The sequence below is a fragment of the Acomys russatus genome, chromosome 7, assembly GCF_903995435.1.
Source record: "Acomys russatus chromosome 7, mAcoRus1.1, whole genome shotgun sequence".
Taxonomy (NCBI): domain Eukaryota; kingdom Metazoa; phylum Chordata; class Mammalia; order Rodentia; family Muridae; genus Acomys; species Acomys russatus.
Window position 1 is genome coordinate 58,884,882 of NC_067143.1, and position 5,818 is coordinate 58,890,699.

Genomic DNA, 5,818 nt, shown 5'->3' on the forward strand with positions numbered 1-5,818 from the left:
TTTTTGCCGATTTTATTTGGGCCCCTACAAAGGTATTATTTGTCCCAAATCAGCCAGAAGAAACCTTAAGAAAAGGATGCCTCATTTCCCTTAAGGGGGGTTGGGTAGGGTTTTTGGTTGCTTTCTTGGGCTATAGATGCTTATTTTCATTGAGAGTTGGTTATGTTATTATTAGTCTTATTTAGAGAGAAAATGAGGTTGGTCCCAGGGATGTCTCTCTTTTCCTATATCTTTCTTTCTTAAGTTTGGAGATAGGGGCTAAAAATAAAGAAGGGGGATATGGAAATATATAGAGATGATAAGACTTCTCAACATAATGCCTTAATTGTGCTCACAAGGCTTTTTGTTGTTGGTTTGGTTTGGTTTGGAGTTTGTTGTTGTTGTTGTTGTTGTTGTTTTGGTTTGTTTTGGTTTAGGTTTTGTTTTGTTTTTTTTTTTTGCGTTTTTCAAGACAAGGTTTCTCTGTTTAGCCTTGGCGATCTTGGACTCACTGTGCAGACCAGGTTGACCTTGAACTCATAGCAATCTGCCTGCCTCTGCCTCTCGAGTGCTGGGATTAAAGGCGTGCATTTGTGTATTGATACAAAATAAGTTTAATTTTGATACATTGGTATAGAATTCAAATTTAAGATTATTCTTCATACATAATATATATATATTTCTACTGTGATATGAGGAATTGTACCCATACCACTCAAGTAGAATACAAAGTTTACCTCCAATACTTTGAAAGTGCTATTGCAGGTTTTTAGGATAAGTAAGTTATATGCGTTGTTAGTTGACCAAATCATGGTCATGTCAATTACTAGTCCATTTATATTACAAGAATATATATTCTAGGTTTAACAGATAGATATGATTCTATAGATCAGGTCTTCAAAAACCTCAGAGACCTACAGAATATGGCATTTAAAGATGTTTTTATTATTTTAAAGATTCATTGACAATAAGACAGGTTAACTCCTGGCAACACCCAGCCTACCTCTAAGAAGATGATGAGCATCAAAGAACCTCCTTATGGAGATGGCTTAAAATATGGCAAACCAGCCACAGGGCAAAATGTCGTTTCGGCCACTGACAGAATTCTGCCCAAAAATGGGTAAGCTTGTATGAAGGCAGAGTCGACAGGCAAACTCTGCCAAGACAGAGTAAAAAAAAGTCCTCAATGGTTCCTGCCTCACAAATATATGTCAGATATACTGGACCAGAAGGCTGAAGATGATGCTCCAATGTTATAGAGTTTTGGGTGATTGTCCAGGTAAGAAACTATCTCTGTTTTTTTTTTTTTTTTTTCCACTTTGGAAGCTACTTCCTGCACTTCCTGTTTACTCAGGCAATTAATTTTATTCCTTCTCAAGTCTCTGATAGGGTTGAAGACCAGATGGTTTAGTCTTACAATTAAGCTTAGTTGTTTAGGGGTTAAGATATTTTTAGGCCTAGATAGATGTTTTAAGTTGTTAGTGATGGGATATGATAAATATTGATCTACATTCAGATTTTTAGACTCACAAAGATAGGAAAGATGTTTTCTTCAAGCTTGCCAAATACAAATAGCCAAAACACTATGAATGTAACATTAATATAATTCCTGATTTTTGTTGTTCTTCCTATTGTATGTAGTTTATTTTATATATGTTTAATAATATGAATGTGTATATATATATATATATATATATATATACTAAAAGAATTAAATCCACAGATGCAGGATTCATAGATATAGAAGGCACAGGAACAGGGGCCAGCAGAACATGTTTACATGTTTTAACGCTGTACACAGTCTCTAAAACACCATCTCAACGGTCAAGTAAATTCTTTTCAACTTGCTTCTGTCAGTGATAAACCTTTCTACATATTTGTATATTAAGATGAATGTATTTGGAGAATTTATTCTTAGCAGTACCATTTCAGATATTTTTTTAAAAATATATAAGCACTCACAATTTTAGCAAATGCCAAATTGTCTTCAACAAAGGATGTGAAGCCACGGCCGGTGGCACAGGCATGTAATACCAGCCACTTGGGAGTCTGAGGCAACTTAGAGATACCCTGCCTCAAAATACAAAGTAAGAAAGCTGGGGCTACAGATCAGCAGTGGAGCACTCACCTAGCATGCCTGAAGCCCTAGGTTTAATCCCTACCTCCATTTTTAAATAGAAAGAATGAATACAAGTGTCTCTTCACAGAACCATCAGATGTTCATATTTAACAATGTGAGGAATGAAAAATAGCACCTCCTTAATTTTACCCTTCTTAAATTTCTATCTCCTTCATTACAAGTGAGACTATTTTTTCAACTTTTCATTTTCTGTAAAACATCTCTTCACATTGATTTTTACTCATCTTCTTGTCAACTTATCAGTGATCCCTCAGTATTAATGATACCAATTGCTACTCTGTCAAATACATTGCAACTGTTCTTCCCCACTGGACCACTTGCTCATTGATTTTTATCATGGTTATTTTACCATGTAAAGGCTTTTCATTTTTGTGAAGTCAAATTATTAATCTTTCCTTTTATTTCTTTCTTATTGGGTTTAGTGTTACACTTACAAAGGTCTTCTCTGTCCCAAAATCACAAAACTATCAATCCATGTCTTATTCTTAAAATGAAAGTACTAAGCAATAACTTGTTATTGACTGGTTACTGTGGGCACAATTCTAAGTACCTCACATACATTTCTGAGTCTAATCCTCCCAAAAACCCTACAAGGCAAAGAGTGCATAACTACACAAGCCTCACAGAATTGACGGCCTGGTCTGTGGCCAGGCCACAATTTCCAGCAAGCAAATTCATCGTCATTGGGCTGTATCTACCGATGCCATTACCTTCAATGAAAAGTTCCTCATAACCAAATCTTTACCCGTCTGTTTCACCCATGTTTTATCCTGTTGTAGAAACCCTTTTTTCCTCGTTGATAATTTTAAGAGTTTTTACACTTTCTTGTTTTCACTGAGGGTAGTTATGCTTAAGTTACTCTGCATCTACACAGATCCCTGATGCCCTGACAGTCCTTTCATACTTTTGCTCCTCTGCTTCCAAGTGTCTCTTTTTATTCATAAAGGTGGGTTTTTTCAGCCAGTAGTCTGTGAATGCTTGGGAACATTGCTTGCTACTTTTATGCAGTTTTCTAGAACACTTTCCTTTTGCCCTGAAAACTATTTCTTTAATTTCTGAAGACTTTTCCTCCGTCATGTATCTGAAACCTTGCTGTTCATTTGTTCTGCTCTCCTTGTTCCTGGCAACTTTAGCAGTGGCAGATATGGGTTCCATAATACTTATGTTAGATTTTCTCTGCCTGTCTTTATCTATGCTATGTGTATCTATGATATATATTATATACACATATAGAGCATATATATATGTTCTATATATAAGTAGAACTCTTAGTTACACCTACAGCAGAAGTCTAACTTAAACTTTATTTGGAAAAACAACTGAGTGCCTCATATGAGTCTAAGAAATGCAAAAGAATAGCTGGGCTTTGGGTAATGAGAACCTCAGACTTCAAGATCACCTCAAGTAAGAGCATTTAATCTCTTTTTTCTGCGCTTATATGTTGATTTAGATCTCACTACCTTTCTCCATGATGCATGGCATGTGGCTTCCAACTGCTCTGAACCCTCACATCCCATGATTCTCATCACCTTGCTGTCCTTGATTCCAATTTTGTTTTTTTTTTTTTTTTTTTCAAAATTTTTCATACAATATATTTAATCGTGTTATTCATCTTTCCCAATTCTTCCCAAACCCTTTCCATCTCCCTACCCACCAATTTTATGCCCACTCTTAAAAAACAAAAATAAAAACAAAACAAAAAAACCACACACAAAACCCCCTCAAAAACAGAAATCAAAATAAACAAAAAGGCAGTAAGATTTTTAAATACCCAAGCACGCCCCCTCAAAAAAATACAAAATGTCTACAAAAATACCACTGAGATTATTTTGCATTGGCCAACTACTCCTGGGTATGGGGCCTGCCCTAAGTTGTAATATACCAAGAGAAACTCCATTGGAGAAAACTGCTTTTTTTCCCTTTGCCAGTAGGGTATCGATGCAGCTACCTACTTGGTTAGAGTTGGAAGCCCATTCTACTTCTCCCTCTCATTACTGGGATCCCATCTAGCTGAACCTCTACATGCTGTCACAGTCTGAGAGTTCATATGTGCATCAGTCCTGTTATGTCTAGAAGACACTGTTTCCATCACATCTGGCTCTTACAGTCTTCTACCTTCTCTTCTGCATAGATCCCTGAGTCTTGAGGGCAGGGCTTTGATGAAAACATCCCATTTAACACTGAGTGTTCCATTGTCCAATTGTGGGTTTCTCTGTAAGTTCCCATCTACTGCAAGAAGCTTCTTTAATGATGACTGAGCAAGATACTGATCTATAGGCATAGCAGTATGTTCTTAGGAGTCATTTTATTTCTATATTCCTTAGGCAGAACAATAGTATTGGCTTTTCCCTTAAGCCCATCACCTATATAGTCTCTGGTTCTTCGCCACTTTAGTAGTATCATGTATGGGTTCCATCTCATGTAGAAAGCCTTAAATACAGTCAGAAAGTGGTTGGTTACTCCCATAACATTTGTGCCACTGCTGCACCAATATATTGTGCAGGCATGTTACTGTTGTAGGTTGCAGGGTTTGTAGCTAGAAGATATTGAAAATTGTCTTTCTCCTCCAGTGCCTCTCATGTACCTACCAGTAACTTGAACACTAGTCAGAAAGGGCAAAGCTTCTAGTTAGTCACTAGCTCAACCGATCTGTGTTCAACAACATATGTAAGTGTTGTCTTCTGAGACAGACCTTACCATTAGGTTGTAGAGATTAATCAATAGCCTTGGAAATACCCTTGCTGTTGGGGGGGTTTTCATGGGGCCCCTTTGGCCAAGAACTCAACAATAAGTAACCCATTCCTGGCACTGGAGGTTTGACTTGGTAGTATAAGATGTCTAGTTGGGGCATTCTCTAGTATGAGGTGACTCCATTTAAATTCCTTTCATGGGTACATATACTTTAGGAAGCTTCCACAGTAGTAGGTTTCCATGTGGCTTTCGTGTTGGTTGTTCCTCCTATTTACCCTTTACTTCCGTCCCCTCCTTATTTAGTCCCTCGTTCAGTTTAAATCGGTTTCTTTTCACTTTCTTTAAGTGAATATTTTCCTGAAGTATATTTCCTAAAATAATTTATAATTTTTATAAATTACAATTTTTACATTATTTTGTTGTTAGTAGTGGTGGTTGTGAGTTTTGTTTTGTTTAGGGGGGCATTTTTATTGGTTGGTTTTGGTTTCTTTGGTTTCTTTAAAAGAGGGTCTCTAGTTCAGGGTGACCTCCAAATCCCTACATAGCTGATGTGAACTTCAAACATTTTTATCTTCTTGCCTCTACCTCCTGAGTGTTAATATTACAAGCATGTATAATCGATCCTTGTTTTAGGAAGCACTAGAGATCAAACCCCAGGTTTTGAGCATGCTAAGCAAGAACTCTACCAACTACACTATATTCTCAGACTTTTGTTTTCTCTTTTCTTTTTTGGGGGGAGGGGCTGTTTGGTTGGTTGGTTGGTGGTGCATGTGTGTGTGTGTGTATGCATGCATGTGTGATAGACAAGGTCTAATATATCCCAAAATGGCTTCAAACTCTTTAGGTAGCCAAGAATGCACTTGAGCTGCTAGTCATCCTACCTCTACCTCCTGAGTTGCTGAGGTTACAGGTGTGTCCCTTTCAGTCCAGGAGAATTCTTAGTCTAAAATGTGTGTCATCTTCTTGGTTAGAATAGTAGGTTAATCAACTTTGGCTTGTTAATGTATT